The 24,067-nt window shown below is 40.9% G+C and overlaps 1 pseudogene; it reads right to left on the bottom strand.

Moving 5' to 3' along the window:
* Window positions 1-24,067, bottom strand: part of LOC113091078 (glycerol-3-phosphate acyltransferase 2, mitochondrial-like) — a 42,426-nt pseudogene that overhangs the window by 7,012 nt on the left and 11,347 nt on the right.

The raw sequence follows: 24,067 nt of genomic DNA, 5'->3' as shown, positions 1-24,067 counted from the left end.
TTCACATTGATAACCTTTAATACACACATGAAAATATTTTTAATATAAGCAAAATTTGATGTCCAAATGTGCTTAATGCACAAGAAACAATGAGATGGGAAGTACAGCTGAGCTTCTGTTTTCCATATTTGATGTGCTCTATGTATGTGCGTTGATTAATGTTTACATGCAAATAAAAGCCTAAATTAAACAATCATAATTCTTCATTGGATTAAACTGTTTAAATCATATGGATTACTTTTACAATAAACTTATGACCTTTTAGAAGTATCAAAGTTGTGTTTTAAAAGACTTTGAATGGCGATTTAAAAAAAAAAAAATCTCTCATGTCTCATTTAAATTCTTAAAGTCTTGGAACGAGATGATGGTGAGTAATTAATGACTTTTGATGAATTATTATTTTTGGGTGAACTACCCCTTTAACAGTCCCTGCTCAACTGTCTGTTTCAAATATGAAAAAGAACAGCATCAATGCTCTGCAACACCTTCTCCTTTTGTCATTCATGCAAGTATGTCATATGAGTTTTGAATTATATAAGAGTGCATAAATTACAAACTTGTAATTTTGAGTGAACTATCTCTTTAACGCCCTCTCTCTGTGACACACACACTGAGCCAGATCTCTCCCAAATCCATCTTGAGAAGCCTGATAAGCTAATATGCTATTCCAGGCATGACAGATTATTTCCTCTGTTCATTTACTCTAGTCAGAAGCCATACATATGCACATATCTAATCAAAGCCCTTCATATTAATACTAATATCAGCTCTTCCTGCAATCAAGATCCTAATGCCGATTATGCCAAATCCTCTGACAGTCACAACGTCCAAATTCTTGTAAATATTTATTGTAAATGGCTAATAAAACATTCCTTCAAGAAACTCAGATAACAGTGTGATTCTGACAGTAAATCTGGAGGCTGAGGAGATTTATTATCCACCTCCAGGCATCAGTGAGGCAGAGAAATGGGTTCAGCGACTCATGCAACCTCCCAATGAAACATCTGCAGTCGGCAGGTGCCCCATCGTCATGGGAACCGCTGTGCCCATCAAGGGCAGGTTACTAATGCAGCCTCACCTGCCCCGAAAACACGGGTGATTGTCTGTCTCCAGACTAAATCTGGTATCAATGTGATTCAAAAGCAGTGTGTCTGCACAAATGTCTTAAGTATGGTCCGGCAGCTCAGCGCCTGAAGCGACAGTCTGTTTCACTTGTCTTATCATATGCTGAATCTTGGCAATTCAAGCAGAACAGCACACTCAGCCTTTGTGGGGGCTTACAGAGGTCAAGACTGGAGAATAGAGGCTGTCCATCTCGTGTCTCGCTCTGAGCCACTGCCTTCTGGGAGCAAGACGACACCCAGCCTCTGAAGGATGGACCAGAGAAGACAAAACGGCCTCAATTAACAGTGACTAATGGGACATTCCTTTAGGTTATTCATCCAACAAATAACAACATAGAGGAGACTTAAAGGGGCCATATACTGCACTATAGCACTTTTATTTCTTCCCTGATGTCTATTTAGAGACAAGGTCAGAATTTTACAGGGTGTGTTTCAATCTGTCCCTTAGCTCAGTAGCAAGTGCACTGCCCAGGGATTCAGCCATTTCTGGTACAATTTACTATCAAAATAAGTCCAGAACTGTTTTTTTTTTTTTTTCTCGCAGAGAAATTATCAGAGTGTAGGCTACTGTAAAAAACCTGCAAGGCTACTGACTATATTCACTTTCTGGAAGTGTCATCATCATAAAGTCTTTTAAGTCACAGGACGAGCAAGCCTTACTTTTATGTTTCTAATTACACTATCGTTCAAACCTTTGGGGTCAACATGGAGTAAAAACTGTAACATTGTGAAATATTAATGTAATTTGAAGTAGCTGTTTTCTATTTGAATATATTTTAAAATGTAATAGTACTGTCATGCCAAGCTTGAATTTTCAGCTTTGTTAATCCAATCTTTAATCTCACATGATACAGTACTTCAGAAATCATTCTAATATTGCTGATTTGCTGCTCAGGAAATGTTGAAATTAGTGATGATGCTTAACTTTTTTTTTTTTTTTGATAAATAGAGAGTGACATTATTAATGTCTTTATTGCCAACTTTTTTGTATATTACATCCATGATAAAGAAAAATATTATTTTCTTTCAGAAAAACTTATACTTCCGAAATATATTTTTCTTAGGGAATTAATCCTGCAACATAAAATATTTGTTAAAATCCTGATGAAACAGTTTAAACACCCCCCACCGACATTATTTATCAGTTAATTTATGTATGTTATGCAATATTGCACTGACATACTAATGTTTTTTCTTTTTGTTTAATGCCTGATTTCCATTATGCATGTATATTTTCTGCTTTGTTTAATATACAAAAGGCAAGGCAAGCACATAATTCATAATGGCACTTTATGAGATACTTTCTAACAGCTACAACGAAAGTGTCATACAGCGGTGTTGATAAATACCAGCTACGTTTTAATGCACAACCCTCATAAATGTGTCGCCGGTTGATCGCGGGTAATTGAGTCTGCTGTTTAGTGGATAATGCCTTTTTGCTAGTGCCTGAAATTGTGTTTACGATGCACTGATTCATCCACATAGCAGGACCATTTATCACTATTCTGCTCCTGTACTGTTTAGACTTAATCCAGCATAATTTACACTGTCAAAAGGTCTGGGTATGTAACTTGACCCTGTGAAAAGTTCAAATTACTCTTTCTGGTTCCTTCATTTAATTAGCGACTTTTTAATATTTTGAAAAAGTGATTAGAGTAAAATAAATAAATATTAATAAAAATAATATATTTATCTTTTCTTTGAAAAGTTTCAACTCTTATTTTTTCTAGTGTATTCATGGTACAGTTGAAAATTGGACAAAAACATACTGCTAAATTTGGTTTCAGAAAATGAAGGAACTTTGAATTAAGCAAATCTACACTATAAATTTTGTATTCATATGTGCACCACATCCAGTGACAAATTACTGAAGCATTGCACTATAAGTTTGATGCATATCATAAATACATTAACAATTACTGTCACGGCATCTGTATAAACAGCTATTAAGTAATTATTGATGTAGTCTTGTAAACAAAGCAAAAAGCTCCCTGCGGCCTGGAGTCTAAGTCTTCCGTTACCTGCAGGAGGAAACTATTCACCCCAACCAATCCCTCGCTGCAGCCGACTGCCGTTTCCAGCAAACCGTGTCATGATTCTTGAAGAATTGTACATTTCATTACTTAGCAAACCATTATGCCCTTTTAAATGTGTACAGGTGCTTCTGTTGGCTGAAAAAGTTGGCACTTTAGAAACTGCTGTGTTAGCACCAAAATAGTATAAAACTAATGAACAAGACCTTTCTTTTTTAGCAAAACCAATTCTACTGAAACAAACAGAGCTATGCTGTTAATTTACACTGGTAGAGGACAGGTAATTATGTGAACTGTGGGGCTATGTACTAAGAAAGTTTCTAAACAAACTAGACCTCTGTGGGCACTATATACCTTAGGTATATATATACCTTAGCCAGGTTTGTTGGACATGGGCTGTGTAAATGGTGTAGGGAACCCTCAAGTTGTGGGAGAAAAGTATCAGACAAATGAGAGCTTGATCAATGCTGCTCTGCTGAACACACATATAAACCAGTGGATATTTCTGCAATACAGACAAAATGAGAGGATACTTCAGCGCAGTCAGAAATACAGTTCTGTGGTAAGTGCATACTTGAAAATGAACCTGTAAATTAACTGTTTTTGTACTTCAGAAAATGGCACTGAGATTGTGTTTCAAGACCCTTTGAACCTACTGTGCTAATATCCCAGAACATATGAGGATTGAGACCCAAGTGCAGGTAAAACATTACAATAACCCTATTAGAGCAAACACAACATTGTACATCTCAAATGTACTCAAGTACTCTACCAATATGAATCTACTTATAACACAATCATAACTTAACCAGTCTTTTGCTGAACACAAATGAAGATATGTTGAAAAGTGTTGGTAACCTAACAGTTGCTGGTAGCCATTGACATGGAAGTCTGTTTGGAAAAACTGGGGGTGAATAAATGATGACATAAGGTGGAGGCGGTGTCTCTATTGCCTACCATTTCTATGGTTTAAAGGGGTCATGGACTTCCTTTATTTTTCATTTTATACTGTTTTTTTAAGGTCCACTTATAATATGACCAAGACTTTTACATAAAAAAAGAAAAGGCTATTTTATTTTCTGTTTTAACCCTCTCATCAGGATGCTCCGTTTGAATAGGTGTGGCAGATTGTAGACTCGGAAGTAAGTTCTCCCTAATATGACTGGCTAATAGTTGTGTTTGTGTGTTTGACAGCCTGGATCCTTTAAAGGGGGGGGTGAAATGCTCGTTTTCACTCAATATCCTGCTAATCTTGAGTACCTATAGAGTAGTACTGCATCCTTCATAACTCCAAAAAGTCTTTAGTTTTATTATATTCATAAGAGAAAGATAGTCTGTACCGATTTTTCCCGGAAAAACACGAGCGCCTGGAGGCGTGACGTGTGGGCGGAGCTAAAGAATCACGAGCACGAGTAGGCTTTTGCGTTGAGAGCGTTTGGAAGCTGTGACATTACCGTGAGGAAAAAACCATCATCCAAAACAAACCATGGCTAACAGTCAGATTCAGCGAATATTTATGATCCAGAATCAGATCCCGAGGCTGAAATTTAAAGGGGTGGTGAAATGCTATTTCATGCATACTGCGTTTTTTACACTGTTAAAGAGTTGGATTCGCATGCTAAACATGGACAAAGTTTCAAAAATTAAGTTGTACGTTTGAAGGAGTATTTTTGTTCCAAAAAAACCTCTTCCGGTTTGTCACAAGTTTCGGAAAGTTTTTTTCGAGTATGGCTCTGTGTGACGTTAGATGGAGCGGAATTTCCTAATATGGGTCCTAAGTGCGCGCTCTTCTGCCGGAAGAGTGTGCGCTCCCGTATAGCAGAGCAGAGATGAGACATTCACTGATCAGAGCGAGAGCGTCGCGAAATGTCACAAAAGAAGTGTGTTTTTGGTTGCCAGGGCAAGACAACCCTGCACAGATTACCTAAAGAGAAACAGCATTAAGGGACCAGTGGATGGAGTTTATTTTTACAGAGCATCAAAGGAGTTGTGCAAGTGTTTTTGTTTGTTCCCTGCATTTCGGATTGCACATCGTTTATTTCTTAAGGATAATGCAGTCCCAACGGAAAAGGGTCACGATTGTGTTTTGGAACCACATGCGGTGAGTAAAACTGCTTCAAATATCTCTGTGTTGTTAACTTGGTTATCAGCGCGTAAGCACATCAAGTAAACAACATGCGATGTTGTCATCAAACTGCACTTTCCACATGTACAGCTTAAAAAAAAAAAAAAAAAAAAAAAAAGACGACATAAAGTGGAACTTAGTCATTTTCCAAAACCGCTAAGCAAATATATAAAGTTTCAGTACATACCACATAGCATACCGCCTTTGCTGATGCTGCTCTTGTTAAATTTCAGCCTCTGGATCTGTGTCACAGCTTCCACATGCTCTCAACTCAAAAGCCTACTCGCGCTTGTGATTCTTTAGCTCCGCCCACACGTCACGCCTCTAGGCGCTCGTGTTTTTCCGGGAAAAATCGGTAAAGACTATCTTTCTCTTATAAATATAATAAAAATAAAGACTTTTTGGAGTTATGAAGGATGCAGTACTACACTATAGGTACTCAAGATTAACAGGATATTGAGTGAAAACGAGCATTTTACCCCCCCCTTTAACAAGAGCAGCATCAGCAACGACGTCTCTATTTGGTATGTATTGAAACTGTATATATTTGCTTAGCCGTTTTGGAAAATGACTAAGTTCCACTTTTTTTTTTTAAAGGTGTACATGTGGAAAGTGCAGTTTGATGACAACATCGCATGTTGTTTACTTGATGTGCTTACGCGCCGATAGCTAAGTTAACAACTCAGAGATATTTGAAGCAGTTTTACTCACCGCCTGCGGTTCCAACACACGATCATGACCCTTTTTCGTTGGGACTGCATTATCCTTAAGAAATAAACGATGTGCAAATCCGGCGTCAAACTGGGCCTTGTTTGTAAAACAAGCATCTTCGAAATGCAGGGAACAAACAAAAGCACTTGCACAACTCCGTTGATGCTCTGTAAAAATAAACTCCATCCACTGGTCCCTTAATGCTGTTTTTTTGGGGGGGGAATCTGTGCAGGGTTGTCTTGCCCTGGCAACCAAAAACACACTTCTTTTGTGACAATTCGGTCTCTCGCTCTGATCAGTGAATGTCTCTGCTCTGATCAGTGAATGTCTCATCTATGCTCCACAGGAGCGCGTGCTCTTCCGGGAGAAGTGCCCTCAGGACCCATATAAGGAAATTCCGCGCCATCTAACGTCACACAGAACCATACTCGAAAAAAAACTTTCCGAAACTTGTGACAAACCGGAAGAGGTATTTTTGGAACAAAAATACTCCTTCAAACGTACAACTTAATTTTTGAAACTTTGTCAATGTTTAGCATGGGAATCCAACTCTTTAACAGTGTAAAAAACTCAGTATGCATGAAATAGCATTTCACCCCCCTTTAAGGATAGATGGTGCTGTGATTTAGGTTAAAAATGCATAAAACTTGATACATATTAAATGATCTGTCATAACAAAGCAATAGTGACCACATAATAAAAACAGTTACTTGTTTTTTCTGGAAAACAAGTAACCAATGTTGATAAACATTTAGTCATAAAACTCTAAATGGCACAGGCTGATGGTTGTTAATGTAACTGATGATATTCAGAGAGTTAAATGACTTGGCACAAGCTGATTGGTTCATGCTGCATATACAGCCAATGAGCTTACTGGCTTGCGTTTATATGGCTGGCTAGCATTCACTAGAGATTTCTGGAGCATGCTTTTCAACCCTTCTCCTTCCCCAGCTCCACATGTATAGATCTGCTACAGGTTATTTTATATGCTATTTATGCAGCAGCAGTATGTCTTAAATAGAAACAGGACCGTATCACTGAATGCATTGGCAGTAGCAAGTTCCTTTACTTTCTTGCAGCAGCAGTAGAAATAATCTACAACTACATCAATAACCAACAGCAGCAGTAATTCAGCAGCAACAGCAACATAGCAGATCTATTAATATCCATCACCATGCTAAAAACTTACGAGAGCTGTCATGATTAAAATAGGATTTTTGCATTATGCATTATGCATTCTGAATTCTTTCAAATTGTCTTTTTGTGGAGTGAGACTGAGTTGTGCAAAAATATATCTGTGCCACTCAAGTGGGCGGTGAGTATCTGATCTGCTGGTGAGCTCAGTATTTTCAGGAGTGACGCACATGGACTGAGGCCAAAGAGATGATTTCTGGTGGTGTTGCAGGATGGATGTTTAATTGGTTATAAAATCAGACAGCAGATGAGGTCTAATCGATTCTGTGATGTTTTGTTTCATATTGCACTTGCACCAATTGAATGGTACAAAAAAAGCTTTTCAAAGTGTGCTTTTACATGCATATAAAGAGTTATGTGTGACCAAAAGCCTGAGGTGGAAAACTGTACTGCAATAAAAATAAATGTGTAAACAGGATAAATGGAGCAATAGGTTGAGAGAAGGAGAAAGAAAGTCACACACAAAAAAATAAAAATAAAAAATAAAACTGACATAGAGAGCAGCCTTAAGCTTCATATATTTAAATAGTAATATCATGCTGCAAAATCAAGAATAACTCAGTTTGGTTCAGAAAAGCACTGCAAGTGTGTGTGTGTTTGTCAGTGTGTGTGTGTGTGTGTGGGGGGGGGGGGGGGGGGGGGTTAAATAAATAAAAAATGTGAAACTTGAAGAAAATTTGTGGTGAAAGAAGAAATGAGGTAAATGAGCTAATGAGTTTTAGGAAGAATGAAAGCATGCAATAGATGAATCACAGGATGCCTACAGCGAGGAAAACAGGTTACATAAGATAATGGGGTGAAGGTATAAAGCCTGGGTGTGTGGTTACCAGTTGTGTGGCACGATGTAAAGCTGCCATCTGGTTGAGGTTGACCTGTACACTGCAAAAGATCAAGCTGAAAAACTTCAGCAGCATCCAGCTCACAAGCCTGAAAGAGAATTCAGTGAGAATCAGTTGAAAAAGTTAAAATATCTATATGCAGATGCACAGCCCACATGATGTGGCAAGCTGCACTGATATTCTGCCCTTCATAAGCGCTCTGTAATTATCTAGTGCAGTTATGCAGCTTTCGTGACCTCATATGAACTTAACCTCAACAAAACTGCAAAAAAGAAGTTAAATGGTGACAAACTCTTGTGGCACTCTGACCATCTGCACTCGTTTGTACAAGCTTTCTTATTTGATTAGTGAGCAAGAAATGCATGAGGTGAAATATTTATTCATTTGACATTTCAATGAACTTCAATTTCAGGTTTAAATTGGATTTTAAATCTCAGAATTTCAATGTGGGTTATTTTTTAGACCTAAAGAAGTGTGACTATTTAAAACTTCTGTTACACTTGGAATGCTGAACATTCTATTATTAAAGTTTACAAAAATCCACCTCAAACATTTCAGAATGGACAGGGGATTTGCTTTCAGAATAAGAATTGTGTTCAGACCTGAGTAGCCAGTGGGAGATGAAGGTCTGTGTTATGGTCAAAAGTCTGCCTAAATGACTTCTGACTTCAGGTATCACCTGCTCCATCGCCTTGGTCTCATCTGGGGAACATGCCGTCATCTAAGCCCGCCTCACTCTGGGTAAAAACCCACAGAGTCACAGGACAATAGACCACAAAGGGGATACTGTGTGATGAATCACATAAACACCATGCAAACACACCGAAACCGCTTATGCCTCCAGAGTGAAAAACACACCAATGCTGTTTAGGACTATAAAAGTTAATTTTAAATGTTAGGGCCCAAATTGAGTTAGATGAATGGACGGAGGGTGTGGTAACAGGGTTGAACCAAGGTAAAAGGAAAGAGAAAAGCTAACATGGCATACTGTGGCATACAGAACTTGACGGCTAAATTAAAATGAATGTCATTCCAGTAGTGGTGGGTCACAATTGGCTAACAGTGCTCTGCTGACCTGTTTTTGAATGCAAGAGCGCTCTCCTCAGAAACACACTCAATCAAGGTCAGGTGAATTCAGTTCTAGTCTACTGACCTTATACAGAGTTTCATTAGCAATCAACCGAACAGTCCAAGAGTTTTCAAACTAGGGCCTGGCTCTTTTTGAGTTCCTCGAAAAAGAGCTTTTACAAAGTGCATTTTTAGGTCTATTAAAGATAAAAATGTTAACATATGATAAATGTACTTTAAGTTATATTTTCTAACACACTAACTAATTTTGATATTTGTGATAGACTTCATGCAGTCATTCTGTTTCAGGATGGATCCATAATTCTGAGATAATTTATTTTACACCATTGACAATGGTTTATTCTATTTCAATTATTGGTAGCACTTTATTTTACAGGCCTGTTCCTCATGTACATACTATGTACTTATTATAGTAATTACAATAACTATGTAATAACTAGTTACTAACCCTGAACCTACCCCTAAACCTAACCCTACCCCATGTAGTTACCTTGTATTACCAGAACTTTCTTAGATAAATACACTTTAAGTACACTATAAGCACATGATAGTACACGTACTGTAAAATAAAGTGCAACCCAATTATTTTATTCTATTGACAGCCATAGTTTTTAAAATAAATAGACTAAATCAACTGTTTTGTGAGTTCACAGTGTTTTGTTGTACATTTTAACTTTAATAAAGAAAAGAAAAAAAACAAGTTTAAGTTAATGAATCTATGTATTAAATATTTACAAATATTATTTTAACAATTTGCTTTAATTTTCATGCAGCTATAATTTAAACTGCTGAGATTAGAAAATGTAAGTTTGGATACCATGTCAATCTAAGTAAAACAAAAATGATTATTTTTGGCAATTATAAGGAAACTCTGGAACTACTGATACGTATAAATGGTATTGAAATAGAAAAAGTAACAGAAATTAAATTCTTGGGAATCACAATAGACAACAAATTGAGCTGGAAATCACACATTGGACACATACAAAGGAAGATATCAAAAAATATTGCAATCATAAACAAAGCTAAGTACGTTTTAAATTACAAGGCGCTGTATAAATTGTATTCCAGTCTGATTTTGTCATACTTAACGTATGGAATTGAGGTCTGGGGTAATAATTATAAGAGTTCCCTGCATTCCCTTGTAACTCTCCAAAAACGAGCAATCAGAGTTATTCATAAGGTAGGATACCAAGAACATACAAATATACTGTTTTTACAAAGTAATATGCTTAAATTCATGGACTTAGTCGTTTTTTATACTGCACAATTAATGTATAAAGCAAATTGGATCCTACTACCTGCAAATATTCAAAAACTATTCATAAAAAGAGATAGCTGTTACAATTTGAGAGGTTATGGTCATTTTAAAGTACCGGCTTTCAGAACGACGAAGAAAAGTATGTGTGTGTCTGTGTGTGGTGCCAGGCTCTGGAATAACCTGAGAGCCCAACTCAAGCAGTGCCCATTCATTTATCAATTTAAATCAAAGTATAAACAAGTTATACTGTCTAAGTACAGGACAGAAGAATGTCCTTAGGTGTAGAAATGGAATTAGCTGCAGAGCAATCTATTTATGTTGTATTTTTTTGGACTGACAAACTAAAAAGATAATATAAGTTAATCAAGATAATATAATTAAACTATTTATAATTATAAACAATTGTGGCCAGTAAATGTATTGAACTCATAACAAGTAAGGAACAAAAGATCAAATTAAAAGATTGGTGACTAGCGAGTTGTTACCGGCAATGAGGTGTTTTTTATTATTTATTTTTTTTGTGTGTGTTTTTTTTTGTACTTATTGAAGATTCTTCTTTTTGGAATTAGCAGAATGATTGTGAGTTAATATTGTTGATTGTACTGTCACTGGAATAGGACAACACTAATATGTGGCAACTGTCTTATCGATTATAGTAGATACCTACGGTTTAAATGTAAAAAAAAAGGGAGTAGGCGTCAATAAGCTTAAGCTTCTGCCTACTCCTTTTGAGCATCAGATCCACGGTTTTATTTATTTGTTTTAATGTACTTGATCATCTGCGCATGTATCCTTTTTGGTTTCGCCTGTTGTGTTGAGGATTGTTAGTTGTTACTATGTTGATTTTGTGGAATTCTGATGCCCAAATAAAAACAGATGATGATGTATTTATAACATGTTTGCTATTTTGCATCACATACAGTAGTATAGGCAGGTCTTAATGTTGCATTTATATTTATCACATTTTTATTTTTAATTGTTGGCATCTATTTTATTTTATCTTAAATAATTATATTTTAAACAATTATTTATCCATCTAAAGGGATGGACATTCTATGTGCAATAAAAATATAGCAAAAAAAAAATAAAAAAAATAAAAAAAAATAGTAAAAAGAAAATACAGCCAAAAAAGTGTGTGTATATAACGTTTACTGGTCAGAATTGAGAAAAAAATTAGGTTTGCACATCTCTGCATGCAACCTAATGTAATGTCAGATTAAGTGGCTCCCAATCTTTTATATTAACAGAGAAGAGAGGAATCTGAATTTAATCTCAATGGGAGCCTCAGGAGTGTGCCTCTCAATCCTCAAATGCATCTCTCTCTGCTCTCACGTGGCATGTGATCTAATCAGTGAAGAGTGCTCAAATGAACTGCACATCTCACTGCCATGAACTCTGTGCCAGCTGTCTCCAGCAGGGCTGGGGTGAACTTCACAACCCCATACAAACAGCAAACAGCACACCCTCCTTACTAACCAGCCACGGTACCTGAAAACACACACACACACTCGCACAATACACTCATGTATGCCTACTACTCTCTTTTACCCAATTAGCAAAATAAAAAGGAGCCCTTGTGTAAATAGATATTGTCTCACTCACCTTGGGACAATGAAAACAATCGCTGACCAATCAGCAATAGGTGAATGCATCATATTCTCAGCATAATCAGGCTCCAAAATGTTAATTAGCTCAGCCAACGAAAGAGCAGGCTCTGATCTGGGACTATTAATTCAAGCCGAATTAAACGCTTCAGCAGGATTTGCAGCGCTTGGCTTCTGACACTTTCTAAAGTGGAAGGTGATTGAAAAGATAAACCGGGTGCTCACAGGGTCTGTTTCTCTGTGTTTTGATGCAGGAGAGACAAATCCCATTTATTTGCTTTAACAAAGTGTTTTCTTGGAAGTAAGAAACTTTCTTTATGAGAGCCCTGCTTATTTTCAAAGAAACAAGAACTGCATCACCACACGTCCGAATCTATCAGGGCAGCCAGAAGAGTGCCTGTAAATTATTATTCTGTTAGTGTCTAGTCAGATATACAGAAATCAATCCCAAACTCAAAACGGATGGCAACAATCACAATAACTTTTTGCAATGAATAAATTGGATTCACATTTAGAGAAAACAGTGATTATTAATATCAAATTAACCAAAATTTAAGGGGGGGGGGTGAAATGCTATTTTATGCATACTGAGTTTTTTACACTGTTAAAGAGTTGGATTCCCATGCTAAACATGGACAAAGTTTAAAAAATTAAAGTTGTACGTTTAAAGTTGTATGTTGTTCCGGTTTGTCACAAGTTTCGGAAAGTTTTTTCACAGAGCCTGTGTGACGTTTGTCACAAGTTTCGGAAAGTTTTTTCACAGAGCCTGTGTGACGTTAGCGGAATTTCCTTATATATCCTAAGGGCACGTCTGCCGGAAGAGCACACGCTCCCGTACAGCACAGCACTGAGAGGCTGAGCACAGGTGTCGGAAATACCCCTCTACACACTAACAGAATCCCAGGAACTAGAGCCAAACAGATATTTTAGAAACCTTAAAATCCAATTTATTCCTTATAATTCACACACTAAAACTAAGACAGATTTTGCCACAATGAATAAATACACAGTTTTCTACAAATAAAATAAGATCTGTTCCCAAACAACAGCTAGCCAGATTGCTCTTCAAGCTGGCCGTTTAAGTCAACCCACGCCGGGGGAGGAGAAGGGAGGGCGTGGCGACAGCGAGACACAGGGGTTCCCTGGAGGCGTGGCCGAATGCAGACGCGTTAGAGCGGGGAATCCCGGAAACGTCTTCACCACCGGCAACGTATCTTCTCCGACCCAAACAAGGAGTAATATGGCAAATCAATAAAAGACAGAACCGCAACAGAGCTCAAACTCTCATTCCTGGACGAGTGCAGAAAAACTACTTTCCTGTCCAGGATGGGAATGACGCCTTCCACTCCTTTGCGCTGTCGAGCAGGCGGCCTGTCTCTAGTGTGGCTTGGCAACTTTCTGTCCTATAAAGAATCAGCAAAAAGGAAGTCCTCAGCAAAGCAACCACAGCGAGCGCTAGACCATCGGCATCAAGCAATGGATTTCGAAAGGAAAAAAAGAACGTCCCTTTATAGGAATACTTGCGTGCGTTGTTTACTCGTATCTTCGATCAATCGTGTTGTCTGCCAGCCGAGGAGCACCCGCATAGGAAAGATAGATCAGCGTCCGGACTCCCCTCCTGCATCGTAAGTTTCCGTCCCTTTTATAGAGCTATAAGTTTATGATTATAATGATAAGGAGGTGTGGCAGCCATTTAGTCAATGGGGATCACCTGTAGTAGTCCATTACACACCCACAGTAGGCTTCCAACAAAACAACGTTGACACACGTGCTCATTATAAACACACATCACACGTGCTCAATATCTTTACACACTGACACTGCACACTACACTGCAATCAAATTAAAACACACCCATTACAAGGGAGCCATACTATCCCTCAACCCACTTTACATTTTCCCCATCTGACAGCTACCCCCCCCACTTTAACATAAGTTGTCCCGACTATGTCACCACTTGGTACCTCAATGGCCGGGTGCCCTGTGTAGATCGCTGGGAGCGACGTGGCCCTAGGGACTCTTCTGCAGGGGCTTCTGATGGTGGACATTCCATCTCTGTGGGACCATCATGTACCTGAAGGGCTGTACTGGGCCTCCCTTGAGAGTCAGGGTCGCTGCTAGTGGCCTCCACCTCCTCTAATTGAGGTAATTCCAAGTGTGGTGGAGGGTCTGGAACAGTTACCTCCGGTACTGGTGGGGGCCGAGTGCTCCAGAATACCAGGGGTCTGTATCCACGGTGGTTACTACCCCCCTGTGGCCAAGATATTCCTTCCTCCTGGATGGATTGCGCCGGTTCATTGGCTGGCAGCTGTGGAAAAGACACTGGGCACACTCGCAAGTTATTCCTATGAGCAGTACGAATAGGACCTTCCTCACCTTCTGGACGAATCAGGTATACCGGTCGGCCCGGGCGCAGTTGGGAAACTACCACAAAGGGTGTTGGTCGCCATCGAGGTGCCAGCTTTCCATGGGCTCGCCGACGGAAGTGCCTAAGGAGAACACGCTCCCCAACTAGGAGGTCCAATGCTTTGGCTCTCTGATCCCGGCAAGCTTTATCATTTTGCTGCCTCTGCCAGGTATGTTGTTGGACTACTTTGTACGCCTGGCTAAGTACCTGGTTGTGGGACTGGACCCACCCATTAAGGGTCTGTCGCTTGGTCACCGGCCCAGCCTCATGAATCCAATCTACTGGGAGCCTTGCATGTCTTCCAAAAACAACATAGTAAGGAGTGAGTCCAGTGGTACCATGTGGAGTGTTATTGTACGCCTGAAGAAGGGCAGGTAATCTCGATGGCCACTGGAACTGTGCCTCATCTGTTAAGGTTCCCAGCAGCTTCAGGAGTGTCTGGTTAAATCTCTCACAGGCTCCGTTACCCTGCGGATGTTACGCCGTAGTACGCTTCATCCGGCATCCATACAAGAGACAAAGCTGCTGAAATAACTCTGAAGTAAAGGCCGCTCCGCGGTCCGAGAGGATATACTCCGGGCTCCCATACACCTGGAACAGGTTCTTCCATACTGCCTTAGCAGTAGTGGCAGCGGTTTGATCCTTTGTGGGCACTGCAAGAGCGTATTTTGAAAACAAATCGGTCATTACCAGAATATAGGGATGCACGTCTCCTGGACGACCCAATGACAAAAAGTCAATGCCTACCATCTGAAATGGATATGAAGTCTCTATGGGCACCAAAGGTGCTCTTACCTCGGGGCCTGCTTTGTACACCACACACCTAGGGCATTCAGCAGCCCACCCAATCGAGTCCCGTCTCATCCCATGCCAGAAAAAGCGCTTCTTCAGCATGGAGAGTGTTCTCTCCGCACTAGGATGGCCACCTTCTATGTGGTATTCCTGCCACAGAGTTTTCGTTTGGGCACTGGGAACCAAGATCTGGTTACAGGACTCACCCATATGCCCCTCGGTTCTGGTTATTCTCCGCAGGGCATCCTGGCCTACTTCAATCTGGTCCCACTCCCGTAAGAGCTGCTGGAGTCCCACACTTAGTCCAACCTGTTCTTCTACAGGAGGGGGTCGACCCTGTTGTTTCCAGGAGAGCAACTGACTTAAGTCAGGATCTTCACGTTGTCGTTTGTACCACACAGATTGTTCTGTAAACCCCCCCCCCTCAGTGGACTTTGCTCCCACCAGCCAGGTCATAACCTCTTGTTGTTCCCCTGGAAGTCTAGATAGCACATCAGCATTACGGTTAGCAGTCCCCAGACGGTATCGGATTGTATACTTAAAATTGGCTAGCTGGGCTGCCCACCGTTGTTCTACTGCGCCAAGCTTCGCTGTCTCCAAGTGCACGAGTGGATTATTGTCGGTAAAGACTTCTACCTCCATTCCCCACAAATAGTCTTTGAACTTGTCGGTCAGTGCCCACTTAAGGGCCAGTAGTTCTAACTTGAACGAGCTGTAATTCTGGTCATTCCTTTCCGTAGGGTGGAGACTTCGACTGGCATAGGCAATGACACGTTCTTTTCCATCCTGAACCTGGGCCAACACTGCACCCAGACCCTCCAGGCTCGCATCAGTGTATAAACGGAAAGGTAGGTTGAAGTCGGCATAAGCTAAAATGGGAGGACTCACCAAAACTTCCTTCAGCTGTTGAAATGCCTGTTCACACTCTGTGGTCCAATGGATGGGTGCAGTCTTGTGGGCGGTTGCCATGCCGCGTAACAGGCCATGGAGGGGAGCAGCAATCTTTGCGAACCCAGGAATATACCGACGGTAATATCCCACCAATCCAAGAAAGGACCGGACCTGGCGGACATTCTGCGGGGCAGTCCAGGCCTGGATGACTGCAGTCTTCTCAGGGTCGGTGGCTACCCCTTCTGAGCTTACTATATGTCCCAAATAGGTCACTTGTTTCTTGAATAATCGACACTTTCTGGGCTGGAGTTTTAAGCCATGGCCACCTAGTCGCTCAAACACTCTGTCCAAGTCCTGAAGGTGCTGATTAAAGCTTGATGAATACACAATGACATCATCAAGGTATATTAATAGTGATTCATTAAAAAATTCACCAAGACAGCGCTGCATGAGTCTTTGGAACGTTGCTGGTGCGTTACAAAGCCCAAAGGGCATACGCTCAAACTCATATAGCCCTTGAGGGGTGGTAAAGGCAGTCTTCTCCCTGTCCCGCTCGTCCACCTCGACTTGCCAGTAGCCACTGGCCAGATCCAATGTCGAGTACCATTGGGCACCTTTGAGACTAGTCAGAGACTCCTCGATGCGGGGGAGGGGGTAAGCATCTTTATGCGTAGCAGAGTTCAACTTCCGGTAATCTACACAGAATCGCCAGGACCCATCCTTCTTTTTTACGAGTACGATGGGTGCAGCCCACGGGCTAGAACTCTCCCTGATGACCCCACCATCCAGCATATTCTTCAACAAGCTCTTTAATTCAGGATATAATGAGGGTGGGACTGGTCTGTATCGCTCACGGCTAGGAGGGGCAACCCCGGTGTTGATCTGGTGTTTTACAATATTAGTGTGGCCAAAGTCCTCATCATGCGCCGCAAAGATGGAACGCCATTTCACCAACAACTCCTGCAGGCGTTGGCGCTGCTCCTGGTTCAATGCAGCACCCTCTTGTTCCAGGCCAGATGGTAAGGTGGGGGGATCGGCACAGACAGTGCTGACCCCAACTTCAACCACTCCAGGGCTGCCCGGTGTCAGTATAAGCTCCCTCTGTCCTACGATGTGTTCGGGGGGCAGTGGGGTAATCTCTGCAAGTGGACGACGCTGGGGGACCTCTACAGGGAACATAGTTGGATTGCAGAGCCTCAAAGGTAGGCGGCCATCATGCACTACAGCAATAGTGCCTGCTGTACGCCAACTTGACTCCTCCTCTGCCATTGGTTCAATCAGCACTGTACAGTTGTCTCTAGGCACTTCATCACTCGTTCGACACCACAGCACCATCTCTGTCTGAGGAGGAATAACAACAGAAGGCTGCTTAGTTAGCTTTGCCACCCCATGTCCCAATGCTGTTAACCCCTTCTGCTGTATTCGTCGACACACTGCAAAGGCCTTCTCCCATAAATTACCTTCAGTTGGCGCCACAGCAGCCCGGAAAGCCACCACCCCTGGATGGATACCCTGCATGAGTTCTTTCCAGCATTCGGTTATCACATTCATTCCCAAAACTGCCCTGTCACTGGCCAAACACTGGTCTTCAACAATTATCACACCCTTGTTAGTAATGTATACCCCTCCTACCTTAAAGTCCATCATGGCATAGCCTATGTAAGGTATTTGTAGTCCATTGGCTGCCTTCAGTGTCAACAAGTTAGATTCATCTATCGTATTAAGGACGGTCTCCTGGAGTTGGCTCTTAAACAGGGTCTCACTAAAGAGGGTCACTTGAGAACCTGTATCCAAAAGACACTTAATTCGTTTACCATTAACTTCAACTTCTACTCCAGGACACGTACCTATTAAAGCAGGTTTTGACAACGGACCACCCTCTGTCGCATTCACCCCCGCCACTCCTTCCCCTGTGACGGGGGTCGCTAAAAACCCTTTGATTGTCCTCGCCTTGGGCAGTATCTTTGTGTATGACCTGCTTCACCACAATCCAGACAGATTGGCCGGCCATGTACGTCCCACTGATGATTCATGGTGGATGGAGGCGGACGTTGACGTCACACTGGAGGAGGAGCCTGCCGGGTCCCAGGAATGGCTGATTGGCTAACTACCGGAGCCACATAGGGAGATTGATTCCGCAGTTCTTCTACCAATTTGCTACTAAGGGTTTTTAATTGCGCTGCCAGCTCATCCCGCAGCTCGGACCTCAGGGTCTCTCGGAGGTCATCCAGGTCAGACTTACGTCCACCCCTTGCATCAGAAGAAACTACTTGGGTACGAATAGTATGAGCCTCTGCTTCAGCAGGGGGGCTGTCTAACTCCCTTTCCAATACACAAGCTTCTTTCAGGACGGCCTGAAATGTTAGCCTCTCGTCTCTTCGCAAAAGTTGCTGTAACTCATGTCTCACTGGTCCTGTCCGAAGGCCCAACACCAATTGGTCGCGTAATAGGGCATCTTCGTCCATGGCAGCATTTCGTTCAGTGGCGCACCACCTAGCATAGCATTCTCGTAGCCTCAAGCCAAATAGACTGACGCCCTCATCTGAACCCTGGTGACATTTATAGAACTCTGCACGTCGCTGTGCATGGGTGGCTGTATCCCCAAAAATTCTTCCTAAGGCCTCTATGACTTTCTCACCATCGGCACGGTCCGCATCCGGTAGAAGGGCTGCTTCCCGTCGGACTTCTCCATCCAGTGTACTAAAGACAAAATCTACCTGTTGTTGGCCATTCAGGGGTTGGGCACGCAGCATGGCTCTCATCTGGGTCTGCCATTCCCCAAACCTGTGTCGCTCCCCAGCGAACTTAGGGGCCCAGGACGCACTAAAAAACCAGGGCATAATTAGTGGCGACATAGGTGGAACTGTTATATTACTATCTGACTGCCCGTCATCATTCTGTTGGCTCATGTTGCTGGGACCCTGCCGACTACGCCAAAAATGTCGGAAATACCCCTCTACACAGTAACAGAATCCCAGGAACTAGAGCCAAACAGATATTTTAGAAACCTTAAAATCCAATTTATTCCTTATAATTCACACACTAAAACTAAGACAGATTTTGCCACAATGAATAAATACACAGTTTTCTACAAATAAAATAAGATCTGTTCCCAAACAACAGCTAGCCAGATTGCTCTTCAAGCTGGCCGTTTAAGTCAACCCACGCCGGGGGAGGAGAAGGGAGGGCGTGGCGACAGCGAGACACAGGGGTTCCCTGGAGGCGTGGCCGAATGCAGACGCGTTAGAGTGGGGAATCCCGGAAACGTCTTCACCACCGGCAACGTATCTTCTCCGACCCAAACAAGGAGTAATATGGCAAATCAATAAAAGACAGAACCGCAACAGAGCTCAAACTCTCATTCCTGGACGAGTGCAGAAAAACTACTTTCCTGTCCAGGATGGGAATGACGCCTTCCACTCCTTTGCGCTGTCGAGCAGGCGGCCTGTCTCTAGTGTGGCTTGGCAACTTTCTGTCCTATAAAGAATCAGCAAAAAGGAAGTCCTCAGCAAAGTAACCACAGCGAGCGCTAGACCATCGGCATCAAGCAATGGATTTCGAAAGGAAAAAAAGAACGTCCCTTTATAGGAATACTTGCGTGCGTTGTTTACTCGTATCTTCGATCAATCGTGTTGTCTGCCAGCCGAGGAGCACCCGCATAGGAAAGATAGATCAGCGTCCGGACTCCCCTCCTGCATCGTAAGTTTCCGTCCCTTTTATAGAGCTATAAGTTTATGATTATAATGATAAGGAGGTGTGGCAGCCATTTAGTCAATGGGGATCACCTGTAGTAGTCCATTACACACCCACAGTAGGCTTCCAACAAAACAACGTTAACACACGTGCTCATTATAAACACACATCACACGTGCTCAATATCTTTACACACTGACACTGCACACTACACTGCAATCAAATTAAAACACACCCATTACAAGGGAGCCATACTATCCCTCAACCCACTTTACATTTTCCCCATCTGACACAGGCATTCACTGATCAGAGCGAGAGCCTCGCGAAAAGTCACAAAAGAAGTGTGTTTTTGGTTGCCAGGTCAAGACAACCCTGCACAGATTACCAAAAACACCATTAAGGGACCAGTGGATGGAGTTTATTTTTACAGAGTATCAACGGAGTTGTGCAAGTTTGTTTGTTCCCTGCATTTCGAAGATGCTTGTTTTACAAACAAGGCCCAGTTTGATGCCGGATTTGCACATCATTTATTTCTTAAGGATAATGCAGTCCCAACGAAAAAGGGTCACGATCGTGTGTTGGAACCGCAGGCGGTGAGTAAAACTGCTTCAAATATCTCTGTGTTGTTAACTTAGCTTTCGGCGCGTAAGCACATCAAGTAAACAACATGCGATGTTCTCATCAAACTGCACTTTCCACATGTACAGCTCTTTAAAAAAAAAAAAAAAGACGACATAAAGTGGACCATGAGCTGCGTCCGAAATCGAATACTGCGTACTGGGTACTACATTTGAATTTGAACGTACTACTCGACCGTTAGAAAAGTACGTTCTATATAGTATGAATGTGGGTAGTATGAATGGAATTCGGACGTACTACATCCGCCATGTTGACATTGTCACGTGACATACGTCGTCACAACAGCGCGTAAATTTAAAGAGCCCAATCTACTGAGCGAACATCGGTGTTGTTTTTCGTTTTTCTTACCGCTTTCGTATGCGTTTTTATGTCGTTAGAATTAACAATTCAAAGCAGGCGTCGGTCAGCTGTTCGCAGATCATGCCTTCATCGACAGCTTTTAAACTCCTTTACTAAAATAAATTTAGCTTTTAATTTTCTACCTCAGAATAACAGCAGCTACAGCTGTGAACAGAATGACAGACTGATTTTATGTAAGGATATAAAGTAATTTATTGTAATAAATAAATGCAAATAAAATTACACAAAATGAACATGAATTAATTAATAAACTTGAATGAATGCTTAGACAAATACACACACATATATACACATAAATACACACAAATACATTATAGAAATATACACAAAAACACACATACACACATCACAATATATACATAAATACATACATAATATATAAATTATAGACAATATACACACATATATAAATATACATAGATATAGATATATCAGCAAAAAAATGTGTAACCTATTGAAATTTTATTCTAAAAAACAAAAACTACATATTTACAGACTGTGAACAGCATCATACAGGCTGCTGTCACTGGCCTTCGACATCCAAGAGCTGCATAACATTGTGCACAGAATGAGCAGGTCTGTCATGGGGATTTTGAGGAGGCTGATTGCCTTCTCCACCACAGATGACCTGGAGGCAGTGGAAGCAGCTTTTCTTCTGGTAGCTGACACAATAGATGGCTGTCACATACAAACTGAACCTCCAGCAAGTGAAGCCTAATGTTATTTCTACAGGAAGTGGTTTCATTCTGTTCAACTGCAGGTCACCACCATGGTAAGTACCTTGATATCTTTGTTGAGTATCCCGGGTCTGTGTATGATGCCAGGGTGCTGAAGAACACTGGAGGCCTATCCACCTGCAGGAAAACACATCCTGGGAGATGGTGTGTGTCCTTGTTTGAGTGCACACATCTGCCTCATCACAGCAGACAGAGCCTGAACAGAATCCTGCACAGCTTTGATTCAACACCAATGATGCTTGTGCACAGAACATTGTTGAGAGAGACTTCAGGATGATGAAGACCAGCTTTGCTCCATCTTCTTCTTCAAGGCCCTGGAAGTGAGTTCCGCTTTTGTGCAGATGTTGTTGCATGCTGTGCAGTGTTCCACAACCTCTGTCTTCTGAATGAGGACATTGCTGATCCAGAAATTGTAGAGGATCATGACGATGATACACTGGAACCCCAAAACACAGAAGTCAGCACAGGAGAGCATGTGTGGGACAAACGGACCACAGCTGTGTCACAGCAGACGACCGTGTGCAGCTCTTCAAGAGCAGATTACCTGTAGGACAGTCAAACAGGTTAAGACTCTGCAAATCAGTTCATGTTCTCATAGTGCTATTGTTTAAGCTTGTGTAAGTTGTGAAGGTAATTTTAAGACTGTCAAATCAAGATATACATATATTAGTTATTTAAGAAATATAAATACTATAGAATCATATAAATATGTATAAATACACATGTAATTATTTACATTTAAACGTGTGTGTATTTATTTATACACAAATATATTACACTCATAACTGGGAATTCATATTACAATTGAAAATGAAAATTTTACAATTTGAAAATCTAGAAACATATCACATAACATAGCATACCAACATATTTACAACAAGTTTAATTTTATAATATGTATTACTTTATCCCTGGGTTATATTTTTGAATTCCACTTTTTTTCACTCATTTTTGATTACAGTTACTGAAATGAAGCTGCTGAAGTTTATTTTCCTGACATTATTATAGAAACGTCTTAAGAAATTCCCTTTTGCTGTTGCTTTAAGCTCTATTATACTACTTTATGAAAATGTTAATGTGGTTTTGTCTGAAGCTTTGTGCTCTTATCCATGTAGAAATGAAAAATAAATACATAAAGATAATAATTTGTATGGGTATTTCTCTAAAGTGTGGCATCCATTCTCAAGACAACATTCTTCAGATGTTAAAAAAACAACTGGAAACTGCTACAAAATCAGTGCACCCAACTGCTTCAAAAGTTATTTGCTACTAAGTACTTTGCAACTGACAAAATAGCAACTGGAAATACCTGGAAATTCATATTATAATAAAAAAAACATCATAAATCAGTGATGATTCTAACATAAATACATGTAAAGAGTGTGTGTAGTTAAGATTAATTTTAATTTATATACTTACTGAATTATGCTTTCCAGTGAGTAAGGTTTAATCAGTGGATGAGAACAAGAGTGTGTTCATCAGTCTCTGTAACATCAGAACAGGATTTACACATTACTGATGATTTATGATCAAATTGAGGCACCTATTAACAATAGTTTGCCTTGTAAGTTATCCAACATTTTTTTAATCAAAATATCAACACTAGTAAAATGTAAATTAACTCGTTTCAAGTACTTAAAATTGTGTAACTTTATATCATTAAATTACTTAACGAGCCGTCTGTAGAAAGCAGCCTTAACAAGCTGAGGCACAGCCTCTGATCGATAATGATTATTAAACATATTTTTTAACTCAATTTACAAAATAGTCTCATCAGTTTACAATGTGTAAAACTTTAACAAATCAGTTGTTTACTTGGATTATGTTAAACAAGTACACGTTAACCACAATGAACAGCGTTTATCCATAAGGTACTTACACTTCAAAACAGCGGCGTCACAATCCTCCGATTTGAGTATGACGAGCCCTCTCCCGGTGCCTCATGGGATAGAGAAGTGTCCATCCTATGCATACTACGGAATTCGGCCGGAAGTAGTAGGCCATCCGGGTACATCTCGCCTACTGTTTTTCGAATACTGAGAATTCGGACATACTACTTGCTTCGCATACTGTTTTTCGCCTACTATATAGTATGGAAGTATGCGATTTCGGACGCGGCTTTAGTCATTTTCCAAAACCGCTAAGCAAATATATACAGTTTCAGTACATACCACATAGAGACGTCATTGCAGATGCTGCTCTTGTTAAATTTCAGCCTCTGGATCTGATTCTGGATCATAAATATACGCTGAATCTGACTGTTAGCCATGGTTTGTTTGGGATGATGGATTTTTCCTCATGTTAATGTCACAGCTTCCAAACGCTCTCAACGCAAAAGCCTACTCGTGCTCGTGATTCTTTAGCTCCGCCCACATGTCACGCCTCCAGTCGGTCGTGTTTTTCCGGGAAAAATCGGTACAGACTATCTTTCTCTTATGAATATAATAAAACTAAAGACTTTTTGGAGTTATGAAGGATGCGGTACTACTCTATAGGTACTCAAGATTAACAGGATATTGAGTGAAAACGAGCATTTCACCCCCCCTTTAATGAAAAAAGGGGCAGCAC

Source organism: Carassius auratus, unplaced genomic scaffold, assembly GCF_003368295.1.
Source record: "Carassius auratus strain Wakin unplaced genomic scaffold, ASM336829v1 scaf_tig00214073, whole genome shotgun sequence".
Classification (NCBI taxonomy): domain Eukaryota; kingdom Metazoa; phylum Chordata; class Actinopteri; order Cypriniformes; family Cyprinidae; genus Carassius; species Carassius auratus.
The sequence above is the reverse complement of the archived record's forward strand: the minus strand, read 5'-3'. Positions and strand labels throughout refer to the sequence as shown.